This window comes from Apis mellifera, linkage group LG9 (genome assembly GCF_003254395.2).
Source record: "Apis mellifera strain DH4 linkage group LG9, Amel_HAv3.1, whole genome shotgun sequence".
NCBI classification, from domain to species: domain Eukaryota; kingdom Metazoa; phylum Arthropoda; class Insecta; order Hymenoptera; family Apidae; genus Apis; species Apis mellifera.
This window is the reverse complement of record NC_037646.1, coordinates 9033138-9058776: the sequence shown is the minus strand read 5'-3', so window position 1 is coordinate 9058776 and position 25639 is coordinate 9033138. Positions and strand designations below refer to the sequence as shown.

At 41.3% G+C, this 25639-nt stretch overlaps 1 protein-coding gene across 2 annotated transcripts in view; it reads left to right on the top strand.

Moving 5' to 3' along the window:
- The window catches only part of NLG-3 (neuroligin 3), a 249371-nt gene that overhangs the window by 37487 nt on the left and 186245 nt on the right, over nucleotides 1-25639 (top strand).

Sequence of the window (25639 nt, the reverse complement as noted above, 5' to 3'; positions counted from 1 at the left end):
AAATTCCCCGAAATTTTTCAATTACGCAATCCCATCGAAATTTTTTCCTCTTCGTTGCAATATTTATATAAAGGAAATATATCACGATCAAAGATCGATCCGTATACGACACGAGCGACGTATATCATCGACGTTTCAATCATCGATCGGACAAAAGAGGCGAAAGAAAAGTCTTCGTGTCTCTAATTTTCATTTTTCCCATCGTGTATTTGTCCCCGATTTTCGAGGGCGCTCGATGCATCGGCATGAAAAGTTTCTAGAGCACGTAGACGCGCCGTCTCCGTGGCTGGATTGCATCCACGGCCCCTCTGTGTTTCGCGGCGTATACCGTAGTGGTGGTGGTGGTGGTAGCCACTCACGCGCGCTATGAAAGAGGGAGAGATTGGAAATCCTTGGGCGCCGAGGGTATTACGAATCTGAAAGGTGGAGAGAGGACGCGTGACACGTGTCAAGAATACGCGAGAACCACGCGACCGAGAAACAGAGAACGACTCCTTTCTCGCGTTTTTCGTTTTTCCTTTATTCGTCTGCTCCCCTCCCCTTCGCCTCTCCACCGCCAGTCCGCGAGTCAAAGAGGTTCGCTTGATCCGAGAGCTTCGCCTCGTAACGGGGTTTACATTCCAAGTCGACGACGAATCTCGATAAGAGCATCGAAATCGACGGGTCGTGAATCGATGCCAATCAACCGATACGTCGAATTGGTTGAACGGCTAGAAATACGAAACGATACACGTATCGTTGTATCGAAAAATGTAAAAATATAAAAAAAAGAAGGAAGGAAAAGAAAAAAATACGAGATGCGTTATAATCTGAGGTTTAAAGATGAGTAAGTAAGTGATAGCGGTCCGCCAATGGTCAGACGAATTTTCGAACAGCACGCAAAATTGGTTGAAAGAGGAATTCGAAGAAGAATTCCATTTATTCCCGCTTAAATCCCGAAAGAGCTATTAATTATCAACGTACCAGCGGACAGTTCATCGGGACAATTACACCATCCCCGTTTCACCCGGAGGAGCGAAGGGATGATTCCCTTTAAATCGGTGAACGAAAGAGAGAGAAAGGTTGGCTCGATTGAGAAGAAAAAAATTGGCCGGTTAAAAAAGGTTAACGCGTTTTCCTCCCCTCCGTTTCAGAGGTCCGCCTAATCTCTGTTGGACGAGGTCTCGCGTTAAATACGTTGTGAACGATCCATTTCTGCTCGAGGGCTCGCGAAAATCGAAGCGGAAACGAAGCGGAGCTGGGACGCGGACCTGTTTCGACGCGGAGAGGCGAAACTCTCACGCTCGGTTGATAATCGATTTTCAGCCAACTCGAAGGGGTGAGGAGAGGGAAGAGAGAGAGAGAGACGCGTGTTCAACGCCTCGAAAAGTTTCCCCTTAATAAATATCGCCGCCGAACAACGAGGGCTCTTTTCGAGGGGAGGGCTCGAAAGGAGGAGGAGGAGAAAGTTTGATTTTGGGGAGGGGGAGAGGGGATTCACTTAGTTAGGGTAAGTAAATCGCGACGTTGAGAAAGGGGTAGTGGTCGCGAATGGATCGAGAATGCACCGGACGACCCGGCCTAAGCTCTTCTGCGGCTTCTTCGTTCACCTCCTCTTTGGATACTTGCTTAAGTACACGGAACTGCCGGCTTGGTCATGGAATTCTGAACAGTTAATGTTCTCTGTCGTAGCTAACGAACCCTAGAACTGCTTCTGGGAGTGGAAGGTAGTCTAGTTGGAAAAATTTCTCCTTTTTTTCTTCTTCTTCTTCTTCTTCCTTTCTCCTCTTCTTTCTTCTTTCACATGGTTGGAAAAAAATATAAGTGGGATCCCTCGTTTACGATTACGTATCAGATATCACGGGTAAATTATGGAAGAGTATTTCGTTGGGAAGAGAAATAACGTTGGACGTACAATGCTACGTTAATGACGGGATTAGCAAGTTGTTCAATGTTTCAGTCACTGTTATGCGTATAATTTAAATTAATTATGCGTTTGATTATTACATCGAATCAATACTCGTCATCAACTGCAAATAGAATCTGGATTTTGTATATAATTATATAGGTATTATCAGGGAATTAGCGAAGTGGACTTAATACGTGTGAATTAGGAAAATAAAATTCGGAAAACGGATCCGTTGGGCCGTTGAAATTATAAATCTTTTATAAATTTTAAATCTTTACAGAACAAATATCCATCTTTTTTTACGCGATTCCACGATTTTATTTCACGCAATGGAAAGGAATGCTTTATATATATATATATATATATATATATATATATATATATATATATATAATTTTTATCGAATTTATTATATACCAGTAAATCGATTAAAAGAACGCGTGTGTTTTGAACTATAACGCCAACAGAGGCAATGAATAAAGTTTATTTCGCTCTTTCGTTATTTTAATCATATTGAACGTTGTGTTTAAATTTTCATTTCATTTTATTTTAATTTTTTTTTCTTCTTTCAGCACACGTGAAAATAATATTTTATCGTTATATTTAATACTTTAACAGAATTCATTTACACAATTTTCATCCTCATAAAGTTATCTCTAAAGTAAAATGAATATTCCGCTCGAATCAAAGGGGAAGGAGAAGGGAAATCGATTATAACGAGGAATAATCCTTTGACACGTTCTCGTTAATTCGTAGACGATCGGAATTAATATTGATCTCTTGGTGTATCGCGTCTCAAAGAATATATATCGGTTAGCCGGGGTTGAAGGGGATGGTTAAAAATTGTCAAGTTTCATTCTCGCTCCCGACGCCTCGAGCTCGTCGTTTTATTTCATCGACGAATCATTAATTTAATTATTCCCCTTTTTCCTTTTTTTTTTTTTCCTTCGATGAAAAAACGGTTTTCTCGTTTTCGAAACGCCGATCCTCGTTGCAAATCGATTCGATCCATTCCCCCCTCCCCGGACCGCGGCTTCGTACGCGGATACATCAAATTCACCGCAAATAAACTGCATCGTGTTTCAGGATAAACGACTTCAAACGTTCACAATTAGATCCGGCACCGGTGAAATATTTATCGATCCAGTTTCGAAATGTAACACGCCTCGATTTCCTGGAATTTTTCTAAATCCTGCCTCCCCCCGTAAATCACTCGCCGATAATTTTCTACGTACACAGGAATTTCGAACGTCAGAACGTCACATTTTTTTTTCCTCCCCCCCGTCGAGCATAATTCACGAGTTGTTTAAAAAAAGAATTCTAAAAATATCGGATCGGATCGATTTCATCTCTCGAATATATACCTTATCGTGTACCCAATATTTTCGAATCTTGTTTTGAAGGGAAATTAGAAATTTCAATTCAGGATTTCGAAATTTCGAAGAAATCTCTCTCGAAAGAGGGACACAGGTTCGAGGGTAAAAGCCTGGAGCAACTAAAGGAACTCGAGAGCGCGCGTGCACCTACAAACAGACTAGGAACGTCGTCTACCTCCCTGGGAAGAGAGGAGACGAGGAGATTTCGTGGCGGTTGATGCAACCAGCCTTCCTTTGCAGCGCCTTTTATATTGGAATTCCCCGAATTTTTCTCCACGAGTTTTCGTGCCACAAGTACCGTTTTCGTGCCGCACGTTAATCCTCATGTAAGGGTAGGAAAATTACGTTAGTTACGAGAGCTGTCCAATCGAAACTGATCCCTTCCCACGCGCGAACGTATTAATCGAAACGAGGATCTTCGATTTTAAAAATTCCTTCTTGATCGTGATTCATTTATTCGCAGATCAATTATTAATTATTCAATTTCGTTATTTTAAATTTGTAAAACATTAAAGATATAGTGTATCGTTAATATAATATAAATACCGTTTGTGTTTTCATGTAATTGATAAAAGTTGGCAAAAGTAATTTCGAAATATTCGAAATTTCGCTGTTTCGTAATAATAACTTCTCGTTCATAGCGGGAGGAGGGGAGGGTGAAATTTATGGTATCATTCACGGATGTATATTGTGTAATTGAAAATAAAGTAAAAGATAGACGAAGCGACCAATATCACGATCAATGGACAATATAAATTGGTTGGATAATAAAAAAATGAAATTTTAAACTGTAATAATCATTAATCACAATTCCTCGTCCGATAGAATTCTGCATTTTATATACGCGGGTGAATATTCAGTATGTGGATGTGGATTGGTTGCCTGAATTCGGTGATTAATAAACGAAACGATTCCTCTCTCCCTCTCCCTCTCCCTTTCTCTCTCGCGCCATCGATAAATAAACTAATAAAATCGCAAGTGCAACGCGATATCGTTCGTGTAGGCGGTGACGCGTTTCGGGTGTGCGGTCGCAATTTCGCGGGGCTGAAGATCATTTTAATAAATTTGGACCTCATGCAATATTCAATGAGCCTAATTGCACTCGCGAGCCACTTCAGCTTTGGATGGATGGGAATAGCGATATTCGTTGAAAAGAAGAAAAAAAAAGGAGAAAAAAAATGAACGGAAAAAAAAAGGAAAGCATCGATCCAACCGTGTCCAAATAATACGGGGAAAAAATCACAGGGAAATCGAATCACGATTTGAAGGACTTCGAAAGGAAGACGAAACATTTCGTCATTTAAATAATCGATTTCAATCTCCTCTCCCCTCGTTAACGTCCAAACGAGTGCGCTTGTATCGGCAAATGATTAAATTTTAACCGTGTATCCCCCGCTAATTTCGAGAAGACACATTTTCGATGGGAATTTCACGGGAGGAGAGACACGGTGTATAATTAAATCCCGCTTTGTCTATCGCGTTGATTAATCAATTTCGTCGCTTCAAAATTTTTCTTTTCGAAAAAGATTGGAAAAGAAAAAAAAGGAAGAAAGGATAGTTTGATAGAAATTACTCGCTCGAGCGAGTGTCGACAAAGCAAGTCTAACGAAATACAGAGGAGGGTAGTGGAGGAGCAGAGAGACGCGTTCCCGAAACGAAACCCATAATTCGACAGGGTCGAGGCCTCGGGTCACCCACGCTTGAACTTTATTTAAATCACAAATGATGCGTTGTTTCTGGCCAGATTCCCTTCCTCTCCTCCTCCCATCACACACGTCGCCGAACGAAATTAACTTTTTACTCGGACGGCTTTCGTATGCGACGCGAATCGCATCCACGTCCAGCGGCCTAGTTATTCATTTCCCAGCCTCGTCGCCGCGAATTTATTCGTCGTCCCGGCCTCCGCGGGTATTTTTACATTCGCGTCTCGGCGAGGGATGCTGCTCGTTATTCCGTCCGAATAAGGGTTGGAATTGTAGCCCCGCGGCTACCGCGCGTTATCGATTTCCCTCTTATACTTCCTCCTCCTCTTTCAAATCTTCTTCCCTCAAACGTTCGATCTATTTAAATTTTCCACAAGAAAATTGTATCCAGTTTGAAAGATACGTTCGATGGAAATAATCGATCTTTTCGCGCGAGTAACTGGGGAAAATGTCATAAATTCGTGAGCGTGCATAAATCTAAAAATATTTCTTCCATTCCGAGGAAAATTTGAAAAAAATCTTAAAAATATATGGAAACAACGAGGGGTCGACAAATGTTCTTTCCATCTCCTGAAAGAAACTTGTCGAGGCTTGGATGAGTGAAAGAAGAGAGAAAGAGAGAGAGAGCTTCCCTTTCACCCGACTCGTATTATGAAATTTAAACAGCCGTAATCCGTTCTAACGGACTCTTATTACCAGCAAAAAAAAAAGAAGGAAAAAAAAGAAAGAAAAAAGGAAGAAAAGAAAGGAAAAAAGGAGAGGAGCAAGCTCTGTCTCGTTGCCACAAGGGTGCAGTTTGTACACGGGCGGATATTTCAATAGGGGTTCACCTTCGGGGTCGCGATGGCTGGCGCATTTGTCGAGCAGGACACACAATGCGGCTGGCCGTTGGTGAAAAGTGGCCGTTGATGTCTGTGTGTATCTCTTGGTTGGCTGTTGGCATTGATAAGGCCTGGTCCGGATCCGGGATTGCACTCTATTCACCAAGGCTTACCACCGTATCTCTCATAAGTATTCTGTTCGCGCACGATTTTAGAACGAAATTCCGAAATAATAATTGTTTGATTAACATCTTTGGATGAACGTACGTCTTGTAATCGTGAACGGATCGATAGATTCGAAAGATCGATCGGAGTAAGAAGAAGAAGTTAATAATAATAATAATTTCTCCACTCGATTCTAACAGGCGTCATTTAGGCGAAGATGCAGAAGACTCTTACGGCAACGTGACGCCATCGTTATTTTCCTCTAAGATTATTACATCGAGTGCGTTAGAGGAAGGAATAATTTTATGAGTGTAATTTGTTTGACTCGATCCTCTTCGTCCTTATATAACTCTCCGTCGTCTGTGCCCTTTTGATTTGCTCCAAGATCATCATCATCACCGCGACGACATCTTGCGTCTGAATTAAATTAAAATCGTATAATAATGCAATTTTTAATAAAACTATCTGCGGTTTAATTATAGTCCACTACATGAATTTACTCGTTTTCATCAACTATTACTGTACTGTAGATATTTCAATCGAGACCATTCCATCTTTTTCAATCGATATCAAGACGAATCACGAGTTAAATTTGATCGAGCGGAAGGGAGGGAGTTGAGAACGGATAGCCGATTCGACGACTATGGCCGTTAGGAAAATAACGAGAAATTCAGCGAGGCAGGCAGGACGTGACGAGACAGGGTCGGCTTACAGTTTTCCACGGTGGGTTTCGCATCTAAATTCGCCGACGGATTTGACGAAGAGCCTGCAACTTCTTCCCCGGCCGAGTGTTCTCTTCGTATCCTGCGGGATTAAGGCGAGAGACACCCGGGATGCCCGGATCTCCCGGAATTTTCTCCCTCGAAAACGAAATTTCCTCGTCCTCCATCCCGCGAGGGGGTGAGGATGAGCAAGTCCTTTTGCTCACTGTAATTCGATTTTTCGATTACGTTATATATTATCGTCGCGCGCGATCGTTAATTATGCAGCAATTAACGCGATAATCTCTCTTTTGGATAATGTAGTTAATTAATGGTCATATTATTACCCCGATGGAATAATCGGGTTTAAATTATTTCACGTTCTTATATTTTTATCGTGTAATTTACACTGGGTTACGAGTTGTTAATATTAACAAATTTATTTAAAATGATTTCGTAATATTTGTCGCGCGATATTGTTAATGTTTTATCAAATTTATCATCGGCAGAGAACAACAACAACAACAACAACGGATCCGTCAATTTATTCGTGTCGCGATTTCTTTGCATCCCTATTTTTTCGCATTCGATGAAAACGTGATGATCGTTACAACGCAGAGCATTTTATCGGGGATAATTTTAATCGCGTGACGCGAGGATAAAGAGATATTTCCACGTGTTGTTGACGAACAACAAAATGAATTTGCGATTGAATTTGGTTACATGGAAAAATTATGGAATTAGGTGAGACGAGATCATTGGAATGATAAATAGGCCGAGATTCGACAGAGAGGTGATCAGATATCGAGTTTAGTAAGCTCATAATTGAATACGAAGTTGTTCAGAAATTGAATATAAAGTTGTATCTGGGCAGGGACGACCATTCGCGGTGGTTGATGGACCACAGAACCGATCCGATTCCTATATTCACTTTTCATCGTGGTGATTCCCTCCCTCGGATTAATTCTTTCCACTCTTTCTTCCGCGAGAAAAGCTTCCTGGTTTTCCGCGATGAAAGCGCGACACTTTCGATTCGAATATTTTAATTAATCCTGGTTTCGAAACGAAAGTTTCAATCAATTTGTCCGGCCACTTTGAAAATTAAATAATCGTTTAATCGCTTATCGATTTCCCGTGGTTAAGACAATTGTTATACTGCACATCGGGGATGATTCATCGTCAAATTAATCGGCGATTAAAAATAATTCCTGCTTCTTCTTTTTTTTTTTTATTTTTTTTTTTAAACTAACAGTTCTCTCTTGATGACCAACGCGTTCCTTTCCAGAAATGGAAATCTCTCGTCGAACAGATTCGATGCTGGTCTAAAGATAATTTTTAAAATTAATGTCAAGTATTAAAATTTTGTTAGAAGTAATAGGTGTCTGAAATGTCTAAGGGGAATATATATAAAGACATTTTCACTTGTAAAAGATATTTTACTACGATGTGAGAATCTTTGGGATATCACGATCCGGGGAAAGGGTCGTAAATTCTAGCGAAGTAAAATTGGCAGGGGGTGCGAAAGGCATGGCGGACGAGGAAGCAGTCTCTATCTCGAAACGAGGAAATAAACGCGGGACAAATGATAGAACAAGGAGCAGATATGCGCTTCGCTCGTCTACCATACGCGTATCCACCAAGTTTTAACGTATTAAATCTCCCTCTCTCCATCATTCCTCCGACGTCTCCTTTCTGCAACGACTCGAATTTTTCTTCCCCTCCCTCTCTCCCTCTCGACAAGTGAAATTAGCACTTGTCGTCGAATTTCAAAGTTTGATTTTCCTCGGACAAGTAACGCTCTAAATATTCTTCACCCTCCCCCCGAAAACCGAATGGGCCAACAGATGGATCGATGAAAGATTGAACGAGAATTAATTACCAAACCGATCACCAGCCATGATAGTCACTCGATCATGCACCGTTGGCCGTCTTCCAATTGACTAACAACTGTTTAGCAACTCGGATAACCGGGTTGCTTGGATATCGATTTCCCATCCCCTTGGCGCGGATAGCGTTAATATCCCCGCCATTGTACGAAACGTCATCTTGTTTCCCAATGAGCGGACACGTCGGCAAAATTGTCAACCCACCCCGAGAAGTGAACAGCGTTGTGAAAGTGTTGAATTATCGTTCCAGAATCGTTTTAGAAATCCGAGCCTCGGTTTAATTTATCAAATCTGCAGCCAGAGAGCACCGGGCGGTAAACGATTCGTTCGGTAGGGGGGGCGAGATTGTTTACCTACCCGGGAGGGGGGAGGAGAACACGATCAGGGGAGCGGAAGAATCTAATGAAGAAACATCGAGGAACTTGTTTCCAGGATGAAACTCTAAGGTCGTGCTGTAATAGACACGGCTAGAGCCAAGAACAAAGTTGCGGTTTAACCACCTCTCGCGCTGCTCCACCTCTCTGCTCGATTCTCGTCCGAAAGTTTCATCTTCTTTGAGGGACTGGAAGGAATCCCGGCTTCGGGAACTTTGAGCGCGATAATCGATATTTGTTTAAATAATTTCCACATTCGCTCGTCTGTGACGGAAACAATCGAACCGTGAAGGAATATCGTGTTCTTCTCTCTTGATGAAAATGGAGGATGGAAACAGGCGATCGAGAGAAGAGAGTTTTATCAATAATGAGAAGATTCTTATATCTTTCATTCAAGTGACACGGGAATCTTATCAAACAGCTCGACTACCATCCATTATCATTATCTCGGTTTATCGCTCGACGTCGTTTTCGCGTCATCGACGAAACAGAGGCAATTTCCACCTGCAGTCATAAATATATATATATATATATTTTACGAGAATGGATTATATTTTACAGCCACTAACCTGTTACGATTGATCGATCGTCGTATTCTTACCAACTTAGCCTTTTATCGCAATTTTAATAAACCTTGTTGCCTTTCATCGACCCGGCGGCTCTTTACACGGCTCGCACGGGATAATTTGAAGCTAGCCTGCCCGAAACGGCCCAGCTTGCTGCTTATCTGAACCGTTGCGCCACGATTAAACCAAGTGTGGCGTTAATGGTTGGCGCTCTCCCGCCCGTAACTCATTACGGGCGATTTGTCATCACGTAGACTCGCGACACTCGGTCGAGCAGCCTTCGTCGAGCACCGATCGAGGGGGTGCACTTCATGTCTCCCTCCCTCCCTGTTCGATCGTAAAACTCGGTCGAATCGAACCTCATCGCCGAGGATCGACGCGTCGTGCCTCTCAGAAACTGATATATTATTGGAGATGCGGAATCATCATTCTTCCTGAGATGTTTATCGCTCTGATTTTTTTTTTCTTTTAATTCCGCCCGCTCCTTCGACCTCTTCGTTGACCGTCATCCCCTCTCCCTTCGAGGGGAGCTCGAACGACCATTGGGGGACAAGTTCTGGCAGCCGACAAACTGGGTTAAGTGTGTTGTCGCTCACGCCGTGGTCGCTCGGGGTTGGGTGTAATAAGGGAGGGACGAAAGGAGGAGTAATTTAGAGAAAGGAAGGCCGGATTCTTTGAGCGGGGAGGGAAAAGGATAAATCGTTCGATGCTTTGAACACGGGAGGAGGAAATTGAATTTCGGTGATTATGTGTATTCACTTGCTTCTGCAATGTTATGAGAGAGACAAAGAGAGAGGATATATATAATATATTTGTATAACGGCTTGTCGTGGAAAGTAAAGAATCGTGGAGACAGAATATCCTGTTGTTATCGTGGAATTCAAAATACGAGAGAATGGAGAGAAGAAAGGTGTATACTTGTTGCCCTGTTGCGCGATACATCTACTTCGTGATTGGCCACATCCACGAACACACGTATCGAGTACGGCTCAGAACGATGCCGCGACGATGGTGCTGCGTTAAACGTAAATTTATTCCATAAGCAGATTGTTAATTATTGACAAAACGTGTTTCTCGTAGTTCACAAGAATCCTATTATTATCACCACTGCTGCGCCAACACGTTACAACGCTGCAGTAGTGAAGTGTGCTCAGGAAACGAGCGGAAGATCCCTCGTTGCCATTCCGCCTCCCATTTTCTGGTTAACGAACAGTTGACCGGTCTATTTGGATTATTAATCGACCAATCGACTTTTCAAAATTTCTTTTCTTCTCGAAGTGAATATTATCCGAGGATAATGAATCCGATAAAATTTTACCAGCAATTAGGGGAATCCGATAAATTAAAATTTCAACTATCTCTCTCTCTACCTCTCTCTCTCTCTTTCTCTCGAGGTTTACAACGATCCCGATAGAATTGTTGAATTGGTGTATAAATCGGCGGGATAATAACGATGATACCGTGCAAATGCGGCCGAAAATAGTGAGCTAATTTTCTGAAATGGCCTCGTAGGTGTAAGTTGGGTAACGAGGGTATGGAATGGTTTTGTAAAGTAGACATCGTTAACGCCGCCGGAGAAATGCGTTAATAAACGAGCGGCGACGCGTTGTCGCTATTTGCGAACCGGCGTATTCGTTAACGCGCCGATATAATTACACGGAAAATTCACACCGCCGTTACAAACGTGGCCGCGATTTCCGGCCGGCCGTTCGATGAATATTTAATGCCGTGTCATTGGCGCTCGTCGTCGCGGCACCGCTAATTAAGATGGATTTATCTCGACCAACGATTTAATGACACCGATATCGATCATAGCGAATGGGTTCGTTTTGCCTGGGGAAAGGAGAGGGGAGATTGATCAACGGATAACGTTCGGGGATAGTATTGCGCGATATAATTTCGAAGGGAACAATGTAAACAGCGTTCGTTATATTTTTCCACCGAGTTCGAAAATTTATCGCCAAATTTAAATTTAAAAAAAAAAGGATAGTTCGCGAGGAAAAACACTTTTAAAATCCTTCAAATTGTTGCGAATTACGACACGGATCTTCCAAACGAATGACTTGCGAAGAAATTGCAATCTTTCGTTCCTTGAACCATCCTTGATTCGCGTCTGCTTACAAAAGATCAATCGTTGCTCGCGCATCTCGGAGGAGAGATTGTCGAAGTCACAGGGAAGTTTTCCAGTCGAAGTAAGGATACAGTTGGAAAGCCTGGGAATCCATGTTGAAACGACTGTTAACAAATCGTAATCGCGCTTCGTTAACCGGGATTGTAGTTCGATCGAAGGGATTCGAAGGGAAAGTTATGATTTCCTTGGAAACTCGTCATTTACACAATTTCCTTTCCCTTGGAAAGGTGGAAAGTTGAAGTCGTAAAGGGAAACAAAGTTGGAGACTTTATTCGTTCGTTCTCGATCGGAACGTATGAAATAAGAAAATCGAAAAGTGTCGAATTTGCTCGCGTTGTTCATTATTAAATGAGTCGGTGGTAAAATGATAAGAGCAGAGAGGCAACGTTCGTTTATGGAAACTTTTTTTCCCTTACTTAAACGTGAAAACGATGAACGCCTCCTCGCAAGGATTCTCGCAAGGAGCGGAGGAAACTTGGCCTGGAATAAGACGCGGCCGCGCAAATTGTGGATTCGTGTTTTCGACTATTTCGTTCCGCTGCAAAGTATTTTTCCTTGTTCGAAACTTCTCACCGCCCCTGGCCCCCAACATTTAATATCGGCGCGGTTGCGTGCGGTCCAACACTCCGTCAACTTCGCCTCCCAACCACACGCGAATAAAAATTCCGAGACGAGTCTTTCTCGAAAGTTTCTGCGATTCTTATTCCCCTATCCCTCTCTTTCTAACATCCGAGCGTTGCATTATTAATAATTAGCACGCGAATAATTCTTCCGCAAAGTTTAAACAGCGCAAAAATACGCTATCACAAATCTTAGATTTTGCCAAAAGTTAAGCCTGTAATCCTAACCCTTTTTAACTGTATCAAGACCGAGAAAAGAGAAGAAAAAAATAGCTATAAAACTATAAAAACCGGCACGATAATACACGTTAATTAACGGTTACAACGTAACGAAAAAGTAGTAACGCTTAAATTAGTTCTAAGAGCTAATTCGAAAGGGCAATAATCCAACCAGCGGACAAAGGGGCCCCGCCTTTTCCTTTTCCAATCTTACGCACCGGCGGCGCTCACAGCCGAAGGACAAAAAGTTCGGGATCGAACTTTGGGTGGCGTTCCCAAAGAGAGAAAAAGAGAGAATATTCCAGGCGCATTTGGCAAATCAAATTACGAAAGCTTTCGCCTTGGCGGTCGTATAAGCCGAACGAGAAGCACGGGGATAATGCAGTTGGCCCGGTGTTATGGGGATTCGTTAAATTTAATTCTCGCCAGTGTAATTCCGCCCATGGGGGGAGCGTGGCCGCGCCAACATTTGTCGCCTCCTTGGGGCGCGCCCCATTAATTAAAATCGGGAAATTGTCGAGGGAACCGCAACCTTTATACCTTTCCAATTGTGCCCCCTTTCTTTTCGAAACGTCGCCTCGGGCGTCGAGGAATGACGAGATCGTGATTCGACTTTGGCGATCGACCTCCCCTCCGCCGATGAAACTCGTGTGTCGGGCGGCGCACACAGGGAGGAAAAGGGGAGAGATTGAAACTCGAGTCGGATCGTCGAGATATTGTACGCGAAGCGATGACGATGAAGTTGGTGACGACGGGAGAAATTGTAGGGCGTCACGTCTGTTGGATCTGGGCTTGATGAATTCCCGCGGTTGGTTAACGCGGCATTCCACCTTAATCCGGCCGAACTTTTCCGATTAGAACGACGGAGAGGAGGGGGGAGTCGATAAATAACAATTAAATATCGTGGATACGTTATATATAGGTCAAAGAATCTCGCTCTAATTAATCCACCTGTCTTGTTTCCAGTAATTAAGTACGTTAATTAACACTCGAAACAAGCTCCAATTACAATCGACCCGGCAAATTTTAAATCAGATTTTCCTCGCGCCAATTGCGATAATAATACCGGGTTAATATTAAACGTAACATTATCGATCAAATAAAACAATGGTAATAATCCGGTCACGAAACACGGATAATACGGCACTGCTTTAATATAGGAACAAGCACGGGATTTACGATCACGTACCCCCGAAATCCGGAGGATCACGGATCATTGGTATCGCGGTTCCGATTCCAACAAGCGCGAAAGCCAAACAACGATCATCCTCAACGATCAATCGCCCTCCAGAGGGGGCACACGCGAGCCAAAGGGTTTGGAATCTCTCCACCAATCTAATATTAAACGATTAAATGCCGGTTCGGTGACGACGATGGCGCGAAATTCGAAAAGGGGGCCCGTTGCGATATCGCGACACCAGTTTCTCTCCTTTCCATTTATTCCTCCCCTAGAAACAAAGATACAAAGCGAAGGTGAGTGCGGAGAGTTGGAATGGAAGAAAGGGGGATGGAGTTGTCTGTGAATCGAGGATTGGGGGAGGAGGAGAAGGTTTGTTGTATCAGGAGGTGGGTGAACACAGTGTAACGCCAGTCAGACTTGGAAGTGGCGTAAATGACGGGGGGAGGAGGGGAGGGAAGGCTCGAAGGACGTTTACTTCCTCTTCCTCCATCTCAATTCCGCTCCTTACAGCAATTTCCGGATTATATTCCATCGAGACCGGCGGGATGAAGTAATTGCGATGGCGAGCCGCAAGAATTGCACACTGCTTTCGCGAATTTTCCTCGCGAAGTGAAAACGTGGCGATTTTCTAGAAACTTGTTGTTTCAACTCGTTCTCGCGTTTCTCTTATCTTCGTTCATTCGGGATTAAAGTAAATAATTATCGAAATCGAGTGCGAGTGTCGAAGCATCGATACAAGAATCGACGTAAGAATCGATTTTCGTTAGGATATTTCAAAGTATTTTTAGATACGAAGATGGAAAGTGGTACGTTATATGGTCGATCGATTTTATATGCGAGGTTAAAACGTAACGAGTTGATGAACCGTGAAGATGTCGTTACTGGACAAATTCGAGTTTCTTTTTTTTTCAAAGTTTATTCACTTTGCGGATTTCTGTAAAAAAACCGCGATTTTATTACACTCCGACGAGATGCATAAGAATATTCGTTCAGATTTCAGATTCGCCTTTAATTAATCTCCTCGACGATCAAAGAAATTCAATTAAACGGCAGAATAATGTAAATCGAAATGGTATCCTCTTCTATATTTATATACATACATATATATATATATATACATATTATTTATTAGTTTCATCGATCAAAGAGAACGATTAATTAAAATAATTAAATAGCTTATCAAAGATCTCGTTTCTCTTCGGATCGTCTACTTTGACGATCTCATTAAACGGAACGATACGAGGTCTCGTTTAGAAATAACGAGTGCTTTTTCCAACGTCGCGAAAATAACTCGTTCCCGGTTATAATTGGACCGATTCCTCCATTCCGAGGGCGATCGGTTGACGACTATCCACGTAACTGGGATAACAATCGACCACCTACCGCTTCCCCCACGACACGAGATCTCCGGAGATTAATCCATAGAAGGAGCGATATAAACGAAGAGAAATTCTTTGATATGATCGAGAAATTGGTCCAAGGTGCAGGTGGACACGAGCCGTTCGATATGAAAAAGATTCTCCTCCGATTGCGGATCCATCGAGCAATCCTCGGGCTAATAAAACAATTTCTAGATAGAATCCAGTTCTAAATCGTTTATAAAAGAAGGATCGTTCTACGAATGAAGAAGGATTTAGACACGCTAATTTTTCCAATTATCCCGATAAATCGAAAAATTAAAAACGTTTCAAACGAGAAGGAAAATTCTTTTTCCTCCACTTGGATTACAACTCTTGGTGTTACGTTAACGATCCCAAAGTTTCAACGTTTCCGTACCTACCGCGTCATTTCCAGAGATAAAAGCACCAGTGACGAGATTTCGCTTCCCTCCCCACTTGATATATTCGAAACAATAGAAAGAAGAATGGTGGACAAACGGCCATTAGCGCGTTTTTAAATGTCGCCGATCCTCGTCAACTGTATATATATATATACATGTACATATATATATATATACATATATACAATATATATATACATATATATATATATCGTTCCCATCACCGTCGCCGTGACGTTTTTCCGGGACGAAGCGTGAGAATAAATTGGCGAAAAGGGCGAACGCCGGACGTCCGTTCTTCGTAATAAACTACGGCTGCCGCTCCGGAAATATTCTCGTCTACATTCAACGGCCACGCCGGAAAACAGCCGCGTCCGCGCGCCAAAAACAAACAGGGTTCGGGGGAGGGTGGAGGTTGGTCGAAAATTCCCCCTGTCGCCCGTTAAATTATGCCGGCCACACTTCAAACGTCCTTGTCGCCGTTGACATTCATTGCCTCCTCTTTTCAACTTCCTCCGCTTCCTCCTTCCCTTCCTATTTTCTTCCTCTCTCTATCTCTCTCTCTCTCTCGTTTCGCGTTTCCCTTCCTTCTCGCCGATTTTTATTCTTCAACCGCGCGACTTTTCTTCTCGCCGTGACAGTTTGTTGCTTTCTTCTTTCTTTCTTTCTTTTTTAAAAGATAAACGCAGGGTGGAAAAAAGAGATGGTGGCGCGAGTATTCGGAATTTTGTTTCTCTCTTCCCTTTCCTTCGTATTTTCAAGTTGGTTTGGCCTCGCAATTTTCGTACCGGCCGATTTCGTTATTTATCGAATCTATATTTGACGAGCATCCTGGTGAACTGGTGAATTTTAACTGGTATAAATAACGCTCGCTTGTTTGTTTTCTTGGAAAACAGTTTAGCAATTTTGCAGGGTAACTCTGACTCCCGCCACGTATGAAAATTAACGCGTTATTGATTCCGCGGATAATATTATTTAAAGGTTTAATAATCTTCAAATATCTGCTAATATTATATTACGTGATCGAAATAATTGTTTTGACGTATTGTTGTTGTCCTTCCCGATATTGATAAAATTCCTTCTAATCGGCCTCCTTTTTCGCAAAATAGAAAAATACGTCAACCGATTTCATCATCGGCCATGATCAATTATTACTCGGTGAAAAAACTCGGTGCAAGCGTTGTGCAAATTAATAAATTATAATTTCGCCCAGGAACGAAAAGTTGGATGTTTATCGAATGGTGTAATATTAAATGGTGTTTTCGATGAAACGGAATACGAAAGCGAAATCGAAATCGTTACTTATCTTGCGCGTATATATATATATGTATACACGACAGAAAAACAAGTCATATCGCGAACAGTAATAACCAACGTTACGCTTGTCTTTTGTGCCAGGCAATTATTGGTATTTTCTGTTTCGCGTTCCAATAGTATTCCAATAATACGAACGGGTTATGTTTCTGCTATATATTTCCCCCATTTCTCTTTTGTTTCAGGTAAATAAAAAAAGGGGGTGAAAAAAAAAAGAGGATCGAATAGTCGAAGGAAAGGAATTTATCGAATTTATCGAACAGGTATTTGCAAAAAATTAGTCGAGAACTTTGCTTACGATCCAACGAATCTTTTCCCTTCCCGTTCAAATTTTCACGAAAGAAGCTGTTGTGCTTGTTTTTTTTCGAACGTGTCACGATGTTGTTGTTGCTATAGCGGCGAATCATGGACAACGGTTCAATAGCACCGGTCAGGAAACAACGATCATGAATATTTTAGTCTATTGCATAATGCATCGATGGCGCGTTATTCGTCATCCCGCGTTATTACTGCGGCTCCGCGGCGTATACACGTTGCGATTCGCACGCGTCGATGCGCATCCCGCGCGCATCGTTGCATCCAGCATTGAAACCGATCTTTGGAAACTGAACACATTCGATCCCTCTCCTCATAACTTCTCCTCCATACTTTTTCCAAAATCTTTCTTCGTCCGTAAACGATGATCTATTCGTCTCGATTCATTTTGTTCTTGATATTCGACTCATATTTCTTTCAACTTACGAATAAGAGAATGTAAATATTTAAAAAGAAAAGTAGGATTCCGAAATTTATATAGAATTTATAATTATTTCCTGCAAAAAAATTCCGAATTGCGAGTAAAAATAAGGGTAACTTTTTGTCAAATCTCTTCGATATCATCATAGATTAGAAATATATTGGGAATGTGTACCGCATACCACGCCATTTTCGCGTGATAATATATTTATAGACTTCCCTTAACGTGGAAAATCTGCATTATTTATCGCGCTCCTCCTACATTTATAGCGGATTTTCGGAAACCAAAAATCCGGAAACAGGTTGGGGAATATATACTCTGTGTCATTCGCTTCCTTCCTTTCTTCTTCCTTTTTATTACGCGCTCCTAGATTTTTTATCAAGCCGAGGCTCAAGGTTCATTTGACTAGTCTCGGCTTAGACCGATTCAATGGACTTTGTGATCCTCTCGCTCCGGAATTTAGACGCTTTGCCCGCGATGCACACGTTCTACTCACGCACAACTGAATTTTTTATCCCCCTTTACTTTACCCCCCTCTGGGATTTGCGATAATGCCTGTTGCACGCGCGGTTTCGATTACCCAGATTTTTATCTTCTTTCTTTCTCTTTTCTCTGGAAGTAATATCTGGAAATTTTTTATTCAGCTTTGAATCTTTATCTTTTTCTTCTATTTTTAAATCAGCATACATTCTGCTACCGCTAAACGAATTTTCCATTCATCTGTTAAAATCCCAATGTCTTCTTAGTGAAATTTCGCGTTAATCTTCTCGTCTCGATCGGAGCAAGTATGATATAAAAGAAAAAAGAAACTGCATTAGAGAGAACTGCATGTCATGCATCGATAAACGAATACGAGCAACGTGTAATAATCCAAAGAGCCAACTTCTTGGAATGAATTTTAATTTTGATTTCATTTCATTGATTTCTTTTTGAAAAACTTACATATTCAAATCACCCAAGATTCGTCTCGAGTACGATCAAGATTCCATCCCCTTATACTATACGTTCAAAAGATGGTCGCATGGAAAATGTTTCACCCTTGAAATCATCAAGGAGTAACGAGTTACGTTACATCCAGATAGTATCGCCCTTAAATTCTCACGGTCGGGCAACGTTCCGGTAAAAGTTCGAGAAAAAATCGACTCGGCTGAGCGAACAAAGGTCGAGGAAGTGAAGAATTGGAAACGCTGAAATATATATATATATATCCATCCATGGACTGTTGCTTCTCAGACAGATAAGGGATGAGACGAGGAGCAATGAAAAAAAGGAAAAGAAAAAGAAATTCAAACCGACCAATAACCGCTCTCCTTCGATTCGTGATGGCTCGAAATGGGTGAGCAGCCGATGAAATATCACATCGTGGCTGGATACGCGAAACGGATACGCTTGTTCCAGAAACTTCGCCCGAGCCGTGGATAAAGTATGAAGTATCTCCTGCTCTTGGGAAATAATAACGAGAAGCTTTTCGTGTACCTTGTGATCAAGCAGCTGCACTTCGAAAACACGATTGTTTTCCTTAGTTCCCGCTCTCCGGGATCCACTCGGCGAAAACGCAACGCGAATCATGAATCACCGCCTTTGAATCACCGGCCAGACTCTCTATCGATTGCGTAGGAAATATAAATTTCGACAACTCGAGTTATTTTGATAACTAAGTTCGTAGTTACAATTTATCCCGATTCCTCGAGAAGAGGGAAGCGAGTGAGTAATTCTAATTCTATATATATACATGTATAAATATACGGAGTACACTTGGTTAGATGGTGGATTAATTTAAATGTCGAATCATTTTCTCTTCATCCTTTGATAATTGAAATTATTCGACAGAAGATCTATCCCATCGTTTGATCCATTCCATGTGCCATTCTATTCGTCTTGCCATGACTCGTCTGTATTTCTCTCTGATCTCACCATGATTGTCTTACTCCACTTGTCTATAATACGATACCATAATATATTACCCTTGACGGAACACGACTAACTTGTTCCACTTGTTTGACCATAAATTCCTTCCCTGGCCAATTATTATTATAACGTGTATTCCTGCTACCTTTTTTTTTTTTTTTTTTTTTTTAGTTTCAATATTACTCGCACAAACTCGATGGAAACGCGTAATAGTTCTCTTACCGTTCGTCGCTGCTGATATTTATATTATATAGTGTTTTTTTTTTTTAGCGCAACTTTTCTCCAATAAAAGCGGAACGGCAATAAAGATTTCGAACGAATGAATCGTCGTTTCGAAAAGGTTCTCTAAGCGAACGAATAAACCGAGGAACAACGGCCACGGTTCGCCGAAAACGAATACGCTCGAACGTAACTAAACATTTCCCGTGAACTTTTTCATTACTGGCCTACTAGTTAATTAGTTTCTCGTTCCTCCTTCCTTCCATTTACGATTACCTCGCTTTGAAAAAGCACATCCGTTACATATATATTTAAAAACATCGCTCGAACGAATTTACGTACGAAATATTTCTCTCCCAAACGTGTCTTCGAACTTTGTATTTCGTTGTCAATCGAAAATTCCAAGAGGGAAAGGACCGAAATTACGAATACATTCGTTGAAATCCTCCTCCATCGACGAGAGAGGATCCTACGATTCCGAATTGTTCCCGATCACTTTCAATCTGCGAAAACGCATTCCATGTTTTCATCTATCGATCCAAATACCATCGAAACGCGTTTGGATCGCGATCCTTCGAGTTTAAAAATATTCGATTCGAGGAATGGGCGGAATGGAGGCGAAGAGACGCTCGGCTTCGAGGTGGCATCGATCACTTTACCCGATACCCAACAGGTTCCTACGTTTACCGTCTCCCCTATCCGCAACTGCCTAGCGATAATGAAGCGTTCTCGAGAAACCGTGTTCCACGAAATTTCAAGACGTGGTGTAAAGCAAAGTGGCCGGGTGAACGATACATCCAATACGGTGGAGAAAACGGTGAATATTTGCGTTGATCCCCTGGAAGAAGTATGCAAATGCTGTTTATGGAAATTGCAACTTTCGAAATTGCAAGGAATATATGGAAATCTTTGAATATATGTATGTCTGGAGATAGAAAACTCTCCTATCGTTAACAATTATATATTCAACTGTTATTCCTAACAGGTATGATAATAATAGAAATTAGAGGATTCGATTGCGATTAATTGGAGAAATTATCGTTACCGTTGGATTATCAGACTACTGTGATATATTTTCCTCCAAAATTTTTATAGGAAACACAATTTGAAGCGGAATTCACGAAGGTTTTCCAGGAAAGTGCAATGTATTTTTAACAGTGTATTGTTTTCTTGTTGTTGCTGCAGATGCTTCCCTAGAGAAGGGAGATTAAAGGAGTACGATTTCGGTGGATTTTTTCCCTCGAGCTGTATGTATCGTTCGTTCTCTTCGTTTTGTGATCCGAGTTAATGCGTATTCCATCGAAATTACCTTCGAAATCTCACGGTTAAACATTTACTTTTCGAAACTTTGGACATTCTTCGATTCGTCGCTCTTTAGATGGACGATAAACGAAATCTTCTTGCCAACTTGAGTGTCGATGAAATTTCGATTTTCTGCGCTCGCAATTTCTGTTTGAAATAACCGATGTCTCGTTCGATAGCAACGAAATGGAAACCGTGTCTGAAAAAAAAAAAATAAATAAAAAAATAAAAAAGTGAAATAAAAACGCAGGAAAGTTTCAACAGACTTTAGGATTATATTTCAATATTTGGAAAGTATGGAATTACCGTTTGATTTAAATATCGAAGTTCTTTTCTATGAACAAATATTGATACAATCGTCGATCGAGCCGATGAATAGTATTAATGAAAATTGGTAATAAATATTGAACCACGGTATATACATCGTCGACCAAGAGCCGATTCAATATTCCAATAATTTCTTGATTAATAAACACACGGTATGCTCATGCATACGTGTTTTTACGATACGTGGAAGATAACACGAGACGAAGGAAGAGGAGAGGAAAAATTTTAATGTATATACCCGTTTTAATTGAAACCGTGACGGATACGAGAAAAACGAGATAATATATTACGCAATTAACATTGAAATTGGTTTAAAGCCGAGACTTTTTCGTTCTTTGTATTTTATCGAAAAATTTTCTAATTATATATATATATCTTTAATTATACTTGCTTATTATTCGTCGCATTCATATTTTTCCAAACGTAATCAACGAGTATCGAATAATTATATAGCACTTTTATTCCATCGGCGAACAACTCGTGGTCGGTTTTTTCTCGATGAAAGAAGGAAAAAAAAAGAAGAAGAAGAAAGAAACGAGAAGGAAAGAAGCGAAACAAGCATCCAAATTGAATCAAGCATCGTAATAATCGTAACTTTGGACGACGATTTCCGCTGTTCTAATTACTCTCTCTCTTTCTCTTTCTATACAAATAATTGTGTCCACGAGCAAGGAAAAAAATATAAAAACGGAACGCAAACATCGAGCAAAGAATAAATGAATATATAAATCACGGTACAATACACGCGAGCAAACGATCGAAGAATACGAATAAACGAACCGTTTAAACAAAATATTTTAATTCCCACGTAAACGATCGATTAATAACTAACGATTCGACGTTGCGAATCTATCACATTATCATTAATTAAAATCGATGGCTACTTCCTTTACCTCCTTCGTGGATTCGACGAATTTTTTCACCCTCGCAACTTTTCCTAACGAGGTATCGATACGTGATATCTCGCGATCGTTAGCCAACTGTCGACTGGATCCTTTCGATCCATCCGAGATGGTGGCGCGCAAGGAGAAAGAAAGTTTGGCAAGTAATATCGAGCACGGCGTGTTCAGAGCGTCCAGACAAGCCGATTTATCTGGAAACTTGTGCTACAGCGTGGATGGGGTGTATTTCTGGCCTGGGTTGACGGAACGTTACACGTGTGGAAGGAAGGTTGTCGACGCAACTATTTCGAGGGTGTTGGTGAAATTTCTGGAGGGTGGAAACTGGAGGCGAAACGAAAGAGCGGCGAGATCGGAATGAATCGAGTGCTCGAGGAATGCGGTTAACGTTTGGGAGACTCGTGCAAATGAATTGTTCCTCTTCCTTCGTTTTCGTGTTCATCTTTGAATCAACCTCGTTCGATCTTTCGAATTAATTAGATCCTTCTTTTTACGAATCTTTGTGCGAGGAATACAATGGAATCTCAACGAAATCTTCGTGACAGGAATTATCGAATGGATTGCACGAGTAAGAAAATATTGACATTCTCTGAAATGGTCGATGTGCGAAAAAATTTAAACGTGCCAACCTCTCTTCAGAACCTTATCTCCAAAGGCGATAAATGCGATTCCCTAAACCGATGGAAGGGGTTCATTTCCTCGGGCCACCCTCTAGAAGTCTAATTACCATCCCCATCGGGACAATGGAACTTTATTTCCATTCTGTTCGTAATCAGAATCGTTCGCCGGATTTAATTCTCGTCTCATTTCCGTACCACGAAATCACACGTGATCGGTTATCAAAAAAAAAAAAAGAAAAAAAGAAAGAGAGAGAGAGAGAAAGGAAGGAAGGAAGGAACGCGCGATCCACGAAGTTGTACGGATTTTTTTGAAAAGCTTGGAAGGGGGGAAACGCGCGTTATTATTCGGGAGGGGAAAAAAAGGGCGAAGTTCGGGAATATAAAACGAGAGAGCCAGGTTGCAGTACACACACACACACACATACATTTCTGGTCGTTCGATTAAGACCGAGACAAATGGAGTCGGATGTTGGTCGGAAATTAAAATCTCGAGCACGAGGCGGTGGTTAAGCTTCTGCTCCCGATTTGTCGGGAAATGGTAAGCGTGGAACACGTGTGTCTATTAGAAATTCGTTTCCATTCCTCTTTCTTCTCTTTCTTTAATCTGGAAACAAAGATTCTGCTACTACAAATATTAACCTTAGGGGGAGAGGGAAAAAAAGAAAATTGAAAAACGTTAGTTTTTCTTTAAAATGTAAATTGTGCAGGATATATATATAATCCGCGGAACCACGAGGATTGTACGTGACTGAGACTTTTAGTCAGACTTTTTACCGAGATCGACGATATATTTTAATCATCGATTGCGAGGAATCAAATCGGATCAATTTATATTCTCGATATTAAAATCTATTTCCCGCTAAAAGAGACACGAGATTACTCGAATGCAAATGAAATCCATCTGATTATTAATTTAATTTGATTATATTTATATATAGTTTAATTATGCAACGATCAAGCATCGACGAAAGGGAGATGGGAGGATAAGACGCGACGTTTTCGCGTGGTATCAATCAATTTATTCCCGCCCTTAACAAGCGTGTAATTGCTTTTTAAAATTGATTAAACAGCGATCGGTCGACGGCAGGCAGGATGAACGACCTCCAATTCCCTGCACTCCTTCGTCAAAATTTCCGTGTGCATCGTGTAATCGTGGTTGGTAGTAACGAGTTCCGCCGATCGATCCACCGATTTCTAGTCTCTACTCTTGGCGGAATAAAAAAATCTCTCAATCTCAGTCTTTTTCCCCGCGTCTGTTCGAGTCGCACATATCGACACGCCATCATATAATTAATATAGTCAATCAAGCGGGAGAGAATTAAATTCGAATGTTTCCAACTTTCGATACAATATGTTCGTCGTTGATTTTAAAGGGTGGATTTTAAACGAATCAAGGGGGAAGAATAGAGAGATCGATTGACCGGTTGCTACGAATGTTCAACAACCAAGTCAACCACCGATGTTTAAACACGTGCAACATTAATTAAGCACTCGTCGCTAACCGTAGACTTTCCTGATGTTTACATCCAATTTCCCTCTTTCGATCGTCAATCGCGCGTTTTCTTTCGGTTGCCTAACTAAACGTAAACAGTCGCGTTTATCCAATTTGCTGGAACGTTTAACGCTTCTGTTAGCGGCCATCTGCAAGCGATCGTTGAATCCACGAGAAATTTTCCTTTGAATCATTGAGCTCAAACCTCGAATAAAACGATATCTCTCGATCATCTTTAATTCCAAGCTATTCGTCCATATATAAAACAATCGTGATTAAAAAGAAAAAGGAATAGAATTGGAATAATACATTTGAGTTAGATGATGAAGAAACCGAGCGTTTTTCTCGAGAAAGCCTCGTTCTCGATTTCCTCCATCCCCCCCACTTACTTAATTCCCGTCTCATCCCTCTTCCGACCTCCTGCCTCGTTTCGATGTCCGCTCGATCTTTTCCCTGGGCCCGCTTCGACTTCTCCACGCCGTCATCAGTCTTCGTCTGGCCGCAATCTCGACAGTCAGAGGAGCGGTTTTTACGTTTGATCGACCATCGTGAACAACGCTCGCTTAGGAAACAGATTTTCCGCGCGACGAACCATTGCTCCCGTTACAAATCTTTCTCCGTCAATATTCTCGTCCATTCTCTACCTCACTGAGAATTAGAAGATATAGTTAATAGTTATAATTGTGATCTGTAAAATTTCAAAAATTTAATAACCATTCTTCATTCAATTTTCTATATTCAATATTCTATTTCCATTTCGTTGTTAATTTTCAAGGTTTATTTATTTTGATGGATTTTTTAAATTGACAACTATGAGATATGAGATACGTTGGCGGTCTTGAAATTTTCTTTCATTCGAAGGTCGATATAAAAATAAAGTTCTCGAGATTCCGTCAACAAAAAACATTCATTCGGACATTTATTAAACTTTTTACCTTGGTACGTCTTAGGTTGAAACATTATTACGTTTTTGAAGGGAGAAAACTGGCTTCGTAACTTTATCTAGCACGATCGAGCCGAGTAATATTCGTTCGGTCATATTTTCAAGGGGAATTCCTCGAGTAGCGTATTCAAGGGGTCACGAAGTCGCGTTCCATTCTCCATTCACGTGAATTCTCTCCCCCCGTCAACCCTCCGCGAAACGCGCATCTATCCATTTCCACCCTCCGAATGCCAAAAAGCGAACACTGGCTTTAGCGAGTGAATGCAGTTTTCTGCACGTCGTCGCGATTGCACTCCCTCTTAAACGTCTCTCTAAATGCTTCTAGAACTTGTCGTCCCCTTTAAGATACGTCTCTTGGCCTATTTCGCGCTCCGCCAAATGGACGGAGATTTCTTTGAACGAATCAATTAGAATACAACGAGGAGAGAGAAGGAAAGAATTGAAAAATAATCGTTACTCTGATGATACA